An 18,779-nucleotide genomic window follows, 5' to 3' on the forward strand; every position below is an offset into this window, starting at 1 on the left:
GTTTTCATCTTTTATAATGATCAGTTCGCTTTCTAATTTTTGTATACAATCATTAAAGATTTCTATTTTCGTATTTTCTTGAACTTCCAATGTCGCATAGCAACATAGCAACTTGGTTTAGTGCCAAAATTGAACTTACCTGTGAAATCACACAAAACATTCACAGCTGAGCAAAGAAAGCTTGAAAAGTGTTTTCAATGAATCAAAAACTTAAAAAGCTGTTTGTTACAAGCACTGGAAAGACAAAAATTAAAGAATTACAAAGTTACAATCAATGATAATAAGCAAATTGTTCAGTTTAAAAATTATGAGATACCATTCTCTCTACCAAAGTTTAAAGTAATTGCAAATGATTCTTTGGAGTTTACATGTTTGGTTGAAAACTTCCAGCTAATCATATAATTTAAAAAGATTTTAAACGAAGTATGACAATTGTATTGACACAACAACATACTTTTAAAATACCCTGTCCAATGCTTGCAAAGAAATTGAACAAGAAATAACAATTTCCAGAGTATTAAATTATGTTATACCTTATGATTACGACCTTGGTACAATATCTTCCATGCAACATAAAGAGTTAAAAAGTCATAAAGATTGTAAGGTTTTGCATGAAGAAAATGAATATGGAGTTTGTAAAAAATTTGAAGTATTAATGAAAAAACAACTTCAATCTCGAATATATATTTTTTATTGTATTTTATTTAGGTACCCCTACAAGTCCTTATGTTCTTGTCACAGAGCACCGAGGATGAGCATTTAATTGGAAGTTCACGCTTTTTTTCTAACTGATATCGCAAAACTTGTCCAGAGGAGAGGTTTGAACCACGGATCCTTTGTTTCTGAGGCAAGTGCGCTACCTCTGCGCCACGGCTGCTCAATAAATATTGATCAAAGTTAAAAGCTCCTCTAACAAAAGCATCAAAGAGTAGAATTGTTCTTGCGTTACAATATGAACAAGTTAAAACCAAAGAATTGAAAGAAAAAATAATTCGGATGATTTATTTTGATGATTTATTAATCGGAACTCGGAAGATCAGTGTATTACGCTAGATGTTTCGTTTATATTTATTCAACCAACATTTTTTTGCGAAATTCATGTTAATAATATATTATAAAAATATATTGTTATAAATAATAATAAATACGGAGATCCTCGAATAAGAAACATCAATAAACAACAAAAAGAAAGAACTTCTTTAAACATTAAGACTATCAACAAACTGTTATTATTTAAATATCAGTAACATATAAAAGTAACATTTTAGTTTCATTGATTTTTAAGTAATGCCAGTTTGTTGAGAGTCTTTCTTACATTTACTCCGAACACTTTTGTGGATTCTTCTTTTCCAAGGCGATGCAATATTATTTTGCAATAGGACTTAGCTTGTAATTTTAGTAGAATAAAAATATGGTTTTCATAAATTGGAATATCAAACATATGACTTTCTAAGTCCCGAAACACTAAAGATAAATTTATGTTTTCCAAAAACTTAAAGGGAAATAGCATCAACTATACCGCAACTTATTCTGGTTAGTTTTTCTAAAAGTGATGTTGACATTCTAACAAATTTCTGTTCTGTCATTTCACACAATTTAATCACACTTAGTGAAGGTTTAAAAAGACCACCTCCCCAGTGAAAAAGCGCACATGGGATACGCGTGGGTTTTTTCCATATGTAACCCATGTGGGGATTATTATTTTGTCCCATGTGGGTTTCATATGGTAAATCCCACATGGATCCCATATGGGATACGCGTGGGTTTCTACCATATGTAACCCACATGGGGATTATTATTTTGTCCCATGTGGGTTTCATATGGTAAATCCCACATGGGTTTTATGTGGCAAAATCCTATATGGGATATAAGTGGAAAATACTACATGTTATAGATCTTAAATGCCACATATTTTAATCCAAATGGTATAAAAGTAGTCAATACTAGACAAATGAAAGTCCGAATGCTTCTATGATAAATTTTAAAATTCTTTTAATTTAAAAATTACTTAAATAGTAATTTAAAATTAATCATCGAAGCTTTCAGAGAGGCTTAATTTAATCTGGTATTTGCTACTTTATCCCATTTGGTATTCAAAATGCGTAGCATTTTTGATCTTTTACATGTGATGTTTTCCACCTATAACCTGTGAGATTTACCTTAAACTATTATGACGAAATTTTATAAAATTAAAAAACGTGTTGCAAAATGAATTTATTTTAAAATAAATGCTATTAATCAATACATCCAAAATGAATATTAAAAATATTATTTTTTCTTTTGCGATTTACGCGCCGTTTTTTGTCGATTGAATTAATTAAATCGCTTCGGCTTGCATAATACCAAGGTTTTTAGTATCTTCTAACTTTCTTCAAACATTTTCTAAAAAAATAAATAAATACAAATATATATATATATATATATATATATATATATATATATATATATATATATATAGAGAGAGAGAGAGAGAGAGAGAGAGAGAGAGAGAGAGAGAGAGAGAGAAAGAGAGATAGAGAGAGAGAGAGAGAGAGAGAGAGAGAGAGAAAGAGAGAGAGAGAGAGAGAAAGAGAGAGAGAAATTTTAATAAGGAACCTTTTTTAGTCGAGCAATTTTAATTATTAGCCAGGTTGAAGTCATTAATGACTACAATATTTCACAAATAATTATTTCCTAATTTATTACTTACAATGACTAACGTATTATGGGTAATTGAACACATATTATGCGTAATGAACTTGAACCCATGAGGAGAATCCTGAAAAAAAGTGATCAATTAGGATAAGTAGTTAAACAAAAAAACAAAAACAAAAATGTAAAAACCTACTTTTTCAATGATGTAGACGTTGGATGCAAAAGTATCTTTACTTTTTCGTCACACACACGGCCTTCTATGATAACAGGCCTTGACATCGCGCAAAATGCCGTAAAAACTGAAGGCCGATTAAACTTTCACTTTTACTTATATTGATATATTTTTGTATTAGGTAGGGTGTAATGGCAGTCTATGTTTTCTAATAATAATCTCTAGTAAAGACGGAAATATATAAAGAAAACCAAAAAATTGTTAAAAGATAATCATATTTTTCGTATTTCAAATTTCATTAAGAATATTTATGTAATATTAAATAGTATCAATAACAAGCAGAACTATAACAAAGTATATATCTATATATTAGAAAGATAACTGTATTTTCAGTTTTTTTTTGCTAAAAATGGTAACAATAAAAACCACCAACAATAAAAAACACCAACAAAAGTTGATTCAAGCAAAAAAAGTTTTATCAATATATCTCAACAGGGTAAATATTTAAAAATTCAAACATATTGAGAGACATATAGGCTAATGAGAAAATAAAAAACATAACAAGTAAATAGCATAATAAATTACAAAACTAATTTTCACATAAATTATGATAGCTTTAGTATTTTGGGAGTGGTAATTAGTGAGTAATTCTTTAGCAGAATATTAGAATATACTTCCATATTTATAATAATAATTGGTAGAATCATCATAAATTTTTATTTCGCTTTTTTGCACAAAGCCAGCTATGTAAACTATAGCCACTAATGTAGATTTATTAACTGAGCTTTCAAGATCATGTATATTATCCAGAAGTTCTTTTTCATCAGTAGAAATATCTCTTAAACATATGTCACAAGTATGACCATCGATACCATCAACAGGAATGTCAAATTGTAATATCAATTTAGTATGTTGAATATTAATTTTTTCAATTACAGATTTAGCGTTTATAAAGTAAGTACCTCCAGATCCCTGTCGAAGCTTAGAAAAAGCTTTTTCGAGTGGATCTGTTGAAAACCAACCTAATAAGACATACTTTGCTCCATTACTCAACAAAGTTTCTACGAGATCAACAAAGCCATAACATGAATGCGCTATTGCATTGCTAGTATCTAGCGTAAGCTGTTTTACACGCTTACCTGTAGGTTTCATAAAATTTGACAGTTTAGCAATATCTCCTAGCAGTTGTAACTGTTGATCACCAACTGAGTAGATTTCTCCGCATAATTCATTTCTAAACCGAATGCCAGCACCAGGTGCTTTGACATTAACAACATTCGAAAAAAAGTTATTTTTTCAATAAATACAGCAGTACCTTCAAATGCTTTTATTTTCAATCTCTGGATGCGTTCTTAATGGAGCTACTGTTTCTTCGCAAAAAACAGACAAACAAAACTTTACAGATTGTCTCTCTATTGGTTTTGGATAAACTGATTTAGCTGTAAGTTTAGAGAGTTTAAAAAGACTATTGCACTCAGTTTTATATAAAGTTTCTAAATCATTCCACTTAGCCAAAGCCAGTTATTTTTTGTTCAAAAATTGAAGTTCGTCAGTCTTTTCTGTCAACCAATTGTTTCGTATAGATTTTAAGAGATGCACATAATCATACAATAAATATATACCTGATGTTGTTAACCATGGTTTACTATCAACTGTTTTAAACATTCCAAAAAATCTTTGATTTACACGGTTACCATCAGTAATTATTACCAGTGTCTTACTATTTTCAACATTATTTATCGTATCAACAATTTGTTGACATTGAGCAAACTGAAATTCAGAGGAACAATTTGCAACAGGTTGAGCTCTACATATAAATTCTGGACCTCCAAAAAGACATTTAATCATAAATGATAAAATTGTTTTAGCTAACTTTTCAGGGTAGTTTACTGCTTGACCAAACAAAGCACCTCTTTGGTTAAGTAATGAAGCTTTGACATAGATCTCATCAATTAGTATTATGGAAGTTCTTTTCAATGGATTTAAATTCATAAAAATACTATTTATGAAACTTAGGTCCTCCATTGAGCTTATTTTTGAAGTCAATCGTGTTAAAGTTCTTATACTTGGCAACTTGTAGTCAATACACAAACAATCATATAAACTTCGTCGCATAGCAAAATACTCATATGCTCTACATATAATATCTGAAGTATATAAAAATTCACCAACATTAACTTTTCTCATAGCATTAAGGTGTTCGAATAAATAATGGAACACCAAGTTTGTACATTTTTGATTGTATATGTAAACTTTTTTTATTAAGCTGGAAAACAATAACATCGTTATTATCACTTAACAAAGATTGAATATCAACAAATATAAGTTCATCCTCTTTTAGAAAATCATTTAACTCATTCGGCTTCGAAAACTGCTTGAAGTTACAGTTTTTCTAACTTTACTTGCTGGTGTGGTTAAACAGCTAGGCGGAATATTTTTAAAAACAGATGGTGGGTTTAAAGGTCATTGCTTCCCATACTTGCTTTCAAAAGGTGCTTTAATTGGCCAATGAAGTTGACATTCTGCTGTATAGTCTGTAACAATAAAACCAGTTCTTGGGATAGCTTCACTACATCTTTTTCTCTCCTCTAGATTCTTCGGGAACTTATAAATTGATATTTTTGTTGTAGTTGAGTATTGATATTTTTGTTGTAGTTGTAATTGATATTGTAGTTGTATAAATTGATATTTTTGTTGTAATTGAGTTCAACTTGCAAAGAGATACACAGCATTATAAAGGCATTTTAATTATTAAAAAAACTTACCGTTAGTTTGACAATATTATTACCTTACAATGTAACGCCTTGAACCTTACAACGTTATCGTCTTGAAGTTGCGCTATCTAATTTATAAACCAATCAAATTTTAAAGATTTATTAAAAAAGCGTGAACACAAACTTTCGTCTAATGTTAAAAGATGAAAATGTAAACACAGTATTAGGAATTGGCCTTCAGTTTAACAACTTTGTTGCGCGATGTCAAGGCCTGTTATTATAGAAGGCCGTGGTCACACATAGTATAATATTCTGAAACTAATAAACAAACATCTAAATTTCTATAAGTAAATTTATTCTTTGATCATTGCCTTTATATCCTATCTTATTTTCATATCATAATCTATTATGGTATTATTTATATAACATATCACAACAATATTATTAAATTTGTGATGTTCAAATATCATATGAACATTCTCTAACATGTTCATATGATATTTGAATATAGTTCTTGAGTATATTATCTGCAAACATTTGACTGATGCAAGTTCAAATGTTGTCAAAAACCAAGCATGCATGCATGGGACACTGCAGTGTCCCACAAAGAAATGCTGGTTTGAAAGTCAAATTTTCTTTATTAAAACAATGAATAAATAAGAATTTTAACTTGAACTTTAACTAAATCTTGAATTTAAATTAATTGGTACTAACTTGTTTAAGCATAACCTTAAAAAATAAGTTTTAATAACAAATTATATGTATAACTAGTTATACATATTGAATCTTAACTGAATTATTGTAAGCTTTGTAGGGGTTTGTTGTATATCAAATGGTGTTGTAAATAAAGTAAAAATAATATATATATATATATATATATATATATATATATATATATATATATATATATATATATATATATATATATATATATATATATATATGTATAACATTAAAACAATAAAATTAATACAAAATTTCACTTTAAAACGAATACCATTAACATTGTGATGATAATAGCATTAGGAAACTAGTATTTATGTATTATTATTATACTATAAATAAATAATTTTTTAATTCATTTTATAAAATAGAGACTGACAACTGATAATTAATGGAAATAAATACAAATTATAAAAATCATGTAAACTTCATTTATTATTTCTAAATACTATATTAATGTTAGTCTACAAAGTTAAAATCAATTTAGAGCATTGTTATTAGTTCTTTTGCGATTCGCACTTCCACTTCTGTCTCTCAAATTTATAAAATTGGTGGTCAAAGCTTGCTCAATAGGTAGGTTCTCAGCATAACAATGCTTTTTTCTTACACTTTCTTAAGAGAAATATGGCAAATTGATTACTTATTTTACCTAAATCATAGGGTCATCTATGCATAATGATGTCAGATGATGACCCGTTTATTGAACACCTTCACCCTTAATCAAACTCAGTCAATTTTTTGCCATTTCTATTGAAAATGATGTCAGCTTTTGTTATCATATTATGATGGTATATCTGAATTGTTAATATAATATAAAAAATGCATATACCATCAATTTTTTTCTTGTTCAATTATAGATTTATTCTCAACAGTACTAAAAGTAATAAAAAAAATAAATAAATTGTTCTTTCAGATAAGCAAGCTAATTTCTGAATTTAAATTGATCCTCTACAGAGGATCTTTTTCGGAATTTTCCTATGATCCTCTACAGTTTTAAGCAACAAAAGCAAGAAGTTTTTAGACCACATTGTTGGTGTAAATACCTCTAAAACCTGCTCGTAGCTAGCATAAATTGTTTTACTTTTTTTTTTAAATAAAATATGTTACTTTTTTTTTAATTCAATTTTTAATTGACATTATTTTGGTCTCAACATCCCCTCCCCATTGTCAATGAGTTATTGAAATGTAATAAATTTAACATCAATAGAAAAGTAAAGCTGTCATCATTTAAAATGTAAAGGGTATTGTCAAAATATGTTGAAAGTAAAATTAAGTTACTAATAAAATCACGTTCAACAATGATAAATATTCTTACTGTAGTAAGAATTAGTACTAGTTAACAAATTTGAACAGATAAATATAAAATAGTGAAAAACAATGAACAAATAAGAACTTGAACTTGAACTAAATCTTGAATTTGAATTAATTGGTACTAATTTGTTTAAGCATAACCTTAAAAAATAAGTTTTAATAACAAATTTTATGTATAACTAGTTATACATATAGTTAAATATCAGGAGTTATATGTATAACTGCATGCATTTTAAAGCATTTTATTTAATTTATATACTACTTTACATCATATTCTTTGAATACTGGACCCAGAGACTTTATTCCCAATTACACTGTGGTACTCCAAATTAAAAATTGAAGTTTCTGTAAATATCCTGTTTTTGTTCCTCAATGTACTTCGTAAGTCCCTTAAGTCTTAAGGACCTTATTATATCTAAAGTTAAAAGTTTTGAAGCATAAAAAAAGTTACAGAAACCCATCTCCATTCTTTTTTTTTTTTTTTTTAATAAAAAAAATTGGGAATTCTTTGACTTTCAAACCTGCATTTCTTTGAGGGACATTGCAGAGTCCCATGCATGCAAGATTGGTTTTTGACAACATTTCAACTTGCATCAGTTGATTGTTTGCAAATAATTTACTCAAAATCTAAATTCAAATAACTATTATATTATCCTTATAATACGTCTATTTGCACAAATCTTAATCTTATTTCTATAAAGAAAGATAAACATTATTCGTGGTACTTACATACTTGCTTGCCATTCTCTATATTAATATAGAATATTTTCACACAATATAAACGTAACGCAATGCAATGTCGATTTAAAAAATTTTAGTTCTTTTTAAAAAGTTTTTTTTTTAGTTTCCAGCTTTCAAATTAATTCCCATGCAAATCCCACAGGAAACCCACGTGGGATTTCCCATTTGTGTAAATACCATATGGTTCCCACATGTAACCCATGTGGGATTACCCACATGTCACCTTAAACCCATGTGGGATTACCCACATGGGTTTAAGGTGACAAATTTCCATACGGATACCACATGGGAAAATCCGTCCCACGTAAATCCCATCAATCCCACACGGAACCCACGCGGAACCCATGTGGGACGCGGTTTTATTTTTCACTGGGTCTATCTTTAAAGGAGAAAAAAGCAGATTCATGCTGACAAATAATGGAACCAAGAGATCTACGGTAGTGTTTACACAATAACTGCTTTTCATTCATTTTTGCCACATAACCAAATACATGTGATATAGCCAATTTTTTGTAGTCTGATAATATATTCACAATAGGTATTTCATAATAATCATGATCAGTAATGTGTGGTGTTATATTATCTATCAGGTTAAACTTTCTTAATAGTGGCGATGGTTTTTACTGTTAGAATCATCTAACACATTAAGTATATTAACTGGGTCTTTACTTTAACAGTTACTACGGCCACCTATAATGCTACTTCTGAATAGTAGTATTTTATATGCCGCGATTAGTGAACAGAAACTTTCGGCTTCGACCGAAACCGAAATTTCTGCTTCAACAATTTTTTACTTTTCCTGTTTCGGCCAAAACTTTGGTTCAAACCGCTACCGAAATGAACCGAAACTTTAATAAGATTTTTTTTAAGTTTAGATAACTTTTTTTTAATTTAAAGTAGGATCATGACAATTTCCTAATTGTAATTGTTTGTTAGTAAATTAATTTTTAACTATAACAATTGTAGAAATTTTAATTGAAATCACGTTACATAATAGTTTCAAGTTACTATTCTCAAATCATTCTTTAAATAAATTAACATTTAAGTGAAGCAACCGAAATCAATAATTTCATCAAAAGTTTCTCAGTGCTAAATTTTAAAATTCATTTTACCGTAACAGCCACTGATTCCAAACACGCAACTTGCAATATTTGCAGTTTGAAAATATCTCGTGGATCGCACAGCCCAAAACTTCAATCACTTAGAGGACTTTCATCACATCACAACTACCGGCTGTCCTTAAAATATACCAACATCAGATCAATTTGAGCCTATTACAATTAAAAAAAGAACAATACCCTTATTTAACATCAGATCAAAACAGCAGAGGACTAAAATGTTGCAATTTACAATGCCTGACTGGGTTGACAATATCTCAAAAATTGATTCTCCAAAGAAGGTCTGAAGTTTCATAGATCTATACTTGAAATGATTATCCTTGACTTTCAGCCTTGGTCAATTGTGAATAATCCGGGATTTTTACGCCATCATGCAGTTATTACACCACACTTTGACATTGGGAGTGAGAAATACTACCGTAGCATGCTCAATAAAGCCTATGAAAAGCTGGTAACCAAAGTTATGTTTAACGAAAAAAATGCTGAAACTGTTTCCATCTCTCTGGACGCTCGGTCAACCTTTCATAATGAGTTCTTTGGGATAATGACACACTTCATTTTAGACAAATGGGAGCGGATCAAATTCTGCCTGTCATGTTCCAAGTTTGATGAAAAGCATACTGCTTCAAAAAATTTTCAAAGACTTGAAAATGTTCTGAAAGAGTGGGAGCTAAAGGACAAGATCACAGTCTGCCTAAAAGACAATGCTGCAAATATTAAAACAGCTTTCAAAGATTCACAGTGTGTTTACAAGTCTGCTGGGTTTCTAGATCATTCACTTCAGCTAGTGATTAAAAAAGAGCTTTCTTCACTCCAGAGTGCTGTAAGCCTAATAGAAAAATGTCGAAAGCTTTACAAACATGCTTCTTTTTCAAACTCCTTCTTTGCCGAGCTTTCCAAACAACAAGAGGTTTAAATAAACAACTTTGACAGGCTCGGGCTCTAAAATGATGTCCCAACACGCTAGAATTCAACTTATTGCATTCTTGAAATAATTCTGTACTTGAAATCTGTAATTGCTACTACACTGCTAATCCGTCCTTTTAGCGGCATTGAGTTCACTGTACAGGATTGAAACCTGTGTGAAAAGCTGGTAAATATCTTAGCGATTTTCGAAAAAGCCACCAAATTGCTCTCTGGAAAGGATGCTTGGATCAGTGCGTGCATTCCAATTGTAACAAGTGTTCTGAAGTCACTTGAAGTTCTCTCTGATGACGAAGAAGTAATGGGCATGAAAAATGCTTTAAAGACAGCAATGGAGGCACATTTATTTGACTAAGAAACCATTGATCATTTTGCAATAGCAACACTACTTGATCCCAGATTTAAGCACCACTTCTTTAGATCCCAAGAAGCCTTTCAAGCTGCTAAAAAACAAGTTTTTTTGGAATTAGACAGTTCCAACTTGAGCCAAAATGAAACTATTCCTTAAATGAAAACTACGTCTATTGAGAACACTGGGTTTTCTTCAATGATGCAAAATATCAATGCACAGTCACAAAGTACAAGTTCCAATAATCCAACTTCCAAATTGGCAAAGGAAGTTTTAAACGAGTTCTTAGAAAGCCCAACATCTTCATGCTGTTTAGAGTTTTGGAAAGAGTATGAAGAGAAAACAACATTAAAAGCAAAGTTTGGTTTGGCAAAAGTAGCAAAGAGATTCTTTAACCTCCACCAAAATCTACCGAAGTTAAAAGGTTGTTTTCAACTATTGCAAATATTCTTTCAAATGAAAGAAACAGACATGGAAAAAATTATATTCTGCTGAGAAAATTTCAATAATTAACTTTAATTATTGAAATGTCTTGACATATTATAGTGTTTATCAAGTTATGTTACATGGTGATTGCTTAGATATATGTAAAATAGTTTTTTTTTGCTTCAACTAGTTGATCATAGATGTTTGAGGGATTTTTAACATTCTTTTTCAAATTTCGGTTTCGGCTACGGCTTCACTGAACCGAAATTTCGATACTTTCGGTTTCGGCTCAAATTTCGGTTTCGGTTGCTCACTAGCCGCGATAAAGTTGGATTGTTATTAAAACCAACAGACGAGCGAATTGCTCAAAAAAAAGTAAATGATCCTGACTAAGCTTGTATGTTAAAAGGTATTGAAGTGGTTTGTTTTTTTTCGACCAAAGTATTAAAGATCTAAAGGCACACATGTGGTTTGAAATATGAATAAAAAACTCTGAGTTATTATTATTTCAGCTTATATTTATAAGTTTTGTGATTATAGGTATTGGTTGAATATTAATAAGATTGTTAAAACATTTTACATGAGATCAAAAAAGAAAATTAGAAAAACAGACAAGTAGGGGAGATGGGGGCGCATTGATCGCCGGGGCAGTATGATCTTTTGGCTTTTACTCGTTCATTTTTGCCTTACTAGAAGTGAGGTTGCAATTTAATTAACCATTATGCTTCCCTAATTGATTATTCGTAATATTTTTTCATAAGGTTATCAGCGTCAAAAAAAAATAAAGAAAATATTGTTTTTCGTCATAAAAGTGATTTTTTTAAATCGTACTATAATTCAAATATATTTTTATTTAGATGTCTGTATGGGTTAACAACAATTTTATTTTAAATTTGTAAGTGTTAGGTGTATAATATAATATATAATTTTTATTTGGCTGCAATTTATACAGTAGATATTGCTATCAATATGTTACCTATACCTATTGGGGTACATTGATCTTTGACTATGCGGGGCCCATTGATCGGAGGATCAAAGTGCCCCATAAAAGACGAAGTGCCCCATGTTTTTGTTTATAAGCAATACAGTTAAACGAATGGAATTGTATTTATAATTTAAAAAAAAACTATATATAAACAAACAATAGCTTTTAGCATCTCATTTTTTAAATCTACTTATGTTATAAGCTAGTAATCAAAATACTATTATTTTATAATATCAAAAGAATAATATTTAACATAATAATTAAAAAATATTTAACATAATATTATTATGTTAAATATTAGCATTTATTAAAAACATATGTTTTTATTGATATATTTTTTTACAGATCTTAAAATGGTTAGAAATAGAATTAAAAAAACAAATAAAGTTGCTATACCAAGTGAAACAATGAAAGTAGCTGTTAATAAAGTTTTAGAAGGAACACAACTGAATGTTGTAGCACGTCAGTTTAACATAGATAGAATGACTTTAAAAAAATTTTGTCGTAAAAAGAGGCTTAATCCAAATGAAGCTTTCAAGCCTAACTACAACAATAGACAAGTTTTTACAGCAGAAGATGAAAAAAGTTTATCAAGTTATTTACTAATTGCATCAAAAATGAACTATGGCCTTTCAACTAGGTCAACGCGATTATTGGCATATGAATTTGCTTTAAAAAACAATAAGATATGCCCATCATCATGTATCAAAAATAAAATTGCAGGCATTGATTGGTTGCAAGGTTTTATGAAAAGACAACCAGAGTTGCCTCTACGAACACCTGAAGCAACGAGCTTCGCTCGATCAACAGCTTTTAACAAACACACTGTAAGAGAGTTTTTTCAAAATCTTAAAACGGTAAGAAATCAATATAAATATAATCCTAACTGTATATATAATGTTGATGAAACTGGTTTAACAACCGTTCAAAAGCCGGTAAAGGTTTTAGCTGGTAGAGGAAGCAAACAAGTTGGAAGAATCACATCTGCAGAACGAGGAACATTGGTAACTGCATGTTGTGCCTCTAATGCTATTGGAAATTCCATTCCTCCATTATTTATTTTTCCTAGGGTAAAGTTTCATGATTACATGATTAAGGAAGGACCTCCTGGATGTGTGGGATTTGCAAATCCTTCTGGTTGGATGAACTCAGAAATTTTCATAGAATGGACTAAACATTTTGTTAAATATTCAAACTGTTCTCAGGAATCTCCAGTTTTGTTACTTCTCGACAGTCATGAAAGTCATATTTCTGTTAAAGGCTTGGAGCTTGCAATTCAACACGGAATTACAATGATAAGTTTTCCTCCCCATTGCAGCCATAAATTGCAGCCATTAGATAGAACTGTTTTTGGACCATTGAAAAGGTTTTACGATTCTGCATGTGATAATTGGATGGTTTCAAACCCAAGACCAATGACCATTTATGATATTGTTTCAATAGTTCGAGAACCGTATACAAAAGCTTTCTCACCATCTAATATACAGACAGGATTTAGAGTAGCTGGCATTGAGCCATTCAATTCTGAAATTTTCAAAGATGACGAATATTTACCATCATCAGTTACAGATAGAGCTGCTCCAGATACAGTTACTATCACTCCTGTCAACAACATGGAATCTGAAATGATACCAGCACATGTTAATCACATAGAGTCTGAAATAACTATAGTAAATATTGAATCAAGTATTTTAAACAAAGTGTCAACAAGTGTTGCTTCTATAATCTCACCTGAGGTTTTAAAACCTTACCCAAAAGCATCTGCCAGAAAAAAAAATGTTAAAAGTAGGCAGTTAAAAACAAGAATCTTGACTGATACTCCTGTCAGAAATGAAATTCGTTTGTCAAAAGAAAAGAAAATTTTGAAGCAAACCAAAAATCAACAAAAAGTCTCCACAAAAGATAAGAAAGAAACTAAGAATTACTTGCTTAGGAATAAAACACAATGTAAACCAAAAGCTGCTTCACAACTTGACTTTCACAAATGATGAAATATTCTTAATCAAAATATTGTACTTTTAACAAGTTTTGTAAACTTAAAAGTTATATTCTTATTTCAGTCTTTATATTTCAGTTCTTATTTCAAGTTGTTGTAAAGTTTTAAACTTCAAGTTGTAAAGTTTCAAACTTCTTTAAATTTCAAGTTGTTGTAAAGTTTTAAACGTATATAAAGCGGGTAGCTTATAGCTGCTGTGATTTATACATTTTTTAATTAAAAATTAGACTAGTGGGTTTAACTGCTATATTTAAAAAATAATTAAAAAATTTAGATGTATTATATGTTATACAATATTACCCTTTGACTAAATTATTTACAAGATTTAGTTATAGAAGTGTTAAACGTTTAGATAATATTACGCATATAAGATCAATGTGCCCCAAGTCGGAGATCATAGTACCCCATAGTTTTGGGTACATTGATCTTTTGAGAGGGTTGTTTAAAAGTTAAAATTATTCATGTTTATCATTTTTTTAAATCAAAATATTTATATATTCCAAAAGCCAGATAGTTCTACATGTGTTTCGTAGTTAATAAGTTTTTACATCTCTTTCAGGTTCTGTGCAATTTTCAAAACACTGCTACGGCGATCAATGCGCCCCCATCTCCCCTATAATTAATAGTGCATTGCTATAAATTTCAAATATTTGTAAGTATATATATACATATATATATACTTACAAATATATATATATATATATATATATATATATATATATATATATATATATATATATATATATATATATATATATATATATATATATATATATATATATATATATATATATATAGTATATATATACATATATATATATATAGTATATATATACATATATATATACATATAAATATATATAAACATATATATATATATATATATATATATATATATATATATATATATATATATATATATATATATATATATATATATATATATATATGAATATATATATATAGAAAAGAACTAATAAGCACAAAAATGTGAAAAAACATACACTTACGACAAAAAGGAATATACAAGTTTACTGGTACATTTTGGGTCCCCGTTAATTTTTGTCCCCGTAAGTATATGTTTTTTTGTAAAAAAAAATTCGAGTATGCAGCTTTTTTATATAGTGAAAAGTAACCGCATTGACTGATTTAGGGAGAACTCACAAAAGAGTATAACACGCATCGACGGAGGGCAAGGGTTTGGGCAGGGTTAAGGTTAAGTTTATAATAACATATTGTAATATTTCTTTAAATCTTTGTTTTATTAAATAAATATATGAAATATTATATATAAAATCATAAAATAAAAATAATAAAAATAAATTTAATAAATATAATTTTATATCAAAATATAAAATTTAAATAAGTAAAAATAAAAATACAATAAAAATAAAAGTATATAAAAACACCAAAAATATAAAAAAAAAGTGCTTACGGGAACAATATATATATATATATATATATATATATATATATATATATATATATATATATATATATATATATATATATATATATATATATATATATATATATATATATATATATATTATGGATATGACTTTTTAATTTTTTTCAAATAAAATGTTTCCTGTATCATAAATCGATGAACTTTTACCTAAAATCATGAAAAAAGGCCCAAATAGCTTTCTGCAACAAAAAAAGGTCACCCCCAAAATAAAAATTTGATTTACCATTTTTATACATTCATTTTTGACCGATGTTTTAATCTTAAGCTTAATTCTCAGCTTAATTCTATTTATTTCATTATTTTGTTATGAATTTATAAACATAACGCCACACGTTACCATGGCAACGAAACGGCCGTGTGCCGGCAAATACTTGGAATTGTTATGTGATGACGTCATTGTGTTACCACGGTGATATAGACGACTGTAACAGACTGTAGAAGATTATAGAACTTAGTAGAACGTTCTGGAAGCTCTAAATAATTATATAAGCGAGCTGCTGTCAGAGCTCAGTGTTGATAATGTGAATAGTTCTATGAAGTACTCTGCGTGTAACTGAGCTAATAAGGAACTACTGTAGCGAACTAAAGACGCTGTAAGTGTACGAAGTATAAGTAGTTGTAGCATTATCGTTAGGATACGGACTGGATTATCGAACTGTTATCAACATTGACTGGATTATCGAACTATAATTGGATTACTATACAGTTAAAGTATTTTATTAATTAAACGACTTTATTAAACGGATATTTACGCTCAGCTATCCGTAAAGTCGTAACAATATTATATGATGTCTCACAAGAAAAGTCATACCACAGTAACAAAGAACAAGAAGACTTGGACTAAAAATTTGGTGAGATTTCAAGAGTCACACAGAAGAAGAGGAAGCGTGGCTGTAGAAGAACATTCACTCGATGAAAAATCCAGAATACCACTTCAATTGCAGATCGTAGGAAGATACCAGTTTCTCGGAGCATATGTTAAAGGAAGAAAAGAACGAATAGACCAAATTTCTAAGGAAATTACAAAATTATGGGACAATAAACTGAATTTTCCACGTGTGTCTGATCAAGTGATAAGAGCAAAGCTTATGAAGGTGCTGAAGGTCTATGATGAATGTGTCAAGCGTGGAAAATATGATGTTCTCAATGCATTATTTGACATCACGAAAGTGAATGGCCAGTGGTTATCCTCGGAAGATAAACGTCTATACCACCTACAAAAAGAAAGTAAAGGACAGGTGGGGTACTCAACAGGACAAGTGGCAAGTAAAGAAACCATTCACCCTTCCAAGAGAAGGAAAGTCCAGTCTGGAACAGCAATACCTTCCACATCACAAGTCCTGTCTACCACAGACAGTGGTACTGAATCTGAAAACTGCAAAAGTAAGAGTGAAGATGATGAAGACGACGACGGTGATAAAGACGATGATGAGGACACTCAGAAAAAAACTAGAAAGCACTACAAAAGTAAATTTGCTGTAAGTATGGTTACATCAAGTGGAGTTTCCACAAAGAAAGCTGCTAAAATATGCAATGTATTATCACAACAAGGTATTGATATTCCAACTCCAAGTCAATCAGCAATTTACAAGTCCATATTCAAAGAGGCAGGTAAATTAAAAAAAGAAATGATACAACAACTTAAAATGGAACAGTGGTCCTTACACTTTGACGGCAAACGAATAGATGATAAGGAATATCAGGTAGTTGTACTTCAGAATGAAAGAACTGACGTGAAACTTGACGCACTGCGTTTAAAAGATGGCAAAGCTGAAACTGTTGCTGAAAAAATTGCCAAACTTATTGATGAATACAATTTGTGGAATTCAATTAAGATGATCATTACTGATACAACAAACGTCAATACTGGGAAGAGAAATGGAGTTGTTGTGAAGTTGCAACGTATGTTTAAATTAAAGGGTGTCACAATACCACAATTTATCGGTTGTCAGCATCACGTACTAGACAGGATTCTCCGTCTGGTGATGGACGAAGAACTTGGGGGTGATACCAAATCTCCAAACATTGAATACCCATTTGTGTCTGAACTGTTGAATAAGTATGATGAACTGAAGGATAAGTTTGTGAATGGAACTGTAGAAATTCTTGATAAATCAGGGTGGAGAGACGATATGAAGTTTTTGTACCATTTAACAAGAGTGTTTAGGTTCTATGAAGAACAAAGAAACTTCCCTCTGATTCACTTTCAGAACATTCCTAATATGAGCAATGCCAGATGGAACTCAAGAGCCATTCTCGCCATTCTGGCGTTCATTCTTATGCCTGAAGCGAGAAAGAATTTGGAGAAGGTTTGCAGGTTCATTTCATATAAGTGGGCAGAACATTGGTTTAGTAGTCAAAAGTACAATGACAATGACTTCAAGAATTTATCTGATGTATTGAAGCCTTACAAAAAGGCATTGCAGTCATTCAAAAATCACTGGAAGAAAGAGCCATCCGTCATCGACATACCACGAAGTAATCAGATAGCTGAACGTGCAATCAAGGTGATGCAAGACCTGTATGCTTCCTGCAGAAAGAAAGACAAACTGCAACTTCGATTCATTCTAAGTAATAAGCGCTAGACTCTTTATGAGACGTGAGCATCATGTGACCCATGTACTAAACACAGTAGGCCTATAGACACAGACAGTTATGTATATTGTTGTACTAGACGCTTTGATACTGTTAATTTTGTAATACTTGTATAATTATATATCACATAATGTTTTTTGTTATATCACAGTACATGTTGCATAAATAAATAAAATAACAACAGGAGTATGACTCTTACAACATCTTCAGCCTTTAATATTCATTTACTGTACAAAAGTGTACCTATTGAAAATTCGATTTTTTGGTTTTGGGGTGACCTTTTTTTAAAATATGTCAAAATGAAACATCTATTCGTTCTTTTTACATAAAAGTTCATTGAATTACGATACAGGCCTAGTAGGTTGCAAAAAAGTCATATCCCTAATATATATATATATATATATATATATATATATATATATATATATATATATATATATATATATATATATATATATATATATATATATATATATATATATATATATATATATATATATATATATATAATCAGGGGTGGATCTAGGGTACGTCTAAAACGTCTTATAACGTACCCAAAAATATCAAAAATATAAATTATATTATATTCGATTATTAATTGAATTTTAAAAAAGTATATA

At 29.8% G+C, this 18,779-nt stretch overlaps 1 long non-coding RNA gene across 1 annotated transcript; it reads right to left on the reverse strand.

Annotated features, from left to right (window-relative positions):
* Positions 1–2,199: 2,199 nt before the first annotated feature.
* Positions 2,200–6,316, reverse strand: LOC136077072 (uncharacterized). The gene is made up of 2 exons (XR_010636807.1): positions 2,690–6,316; positions 2,200–2,382 (listed from the first exon to the last, which is right to left on the reverse strand). It is a non-coding gene; the product is annotated as an uncharacterized LOC136077072 (long non-coding RNA).
* Positions 6,317–18,779: the final 12,463 nt, after the last annotated feature.

Source organism: Hydra vulgaris, chromosome 02 (assembly GCF_038396675.1).
Source record: "Hydra vulgaris chromosome 02, alternate assembly HydraT2T_AEP".
NCBI lineage: Eukaryota > Metazoa > Cnidaria > Hydrozoa > Anthoathecata > Hydridae > Hydra > Hydra vulgaris.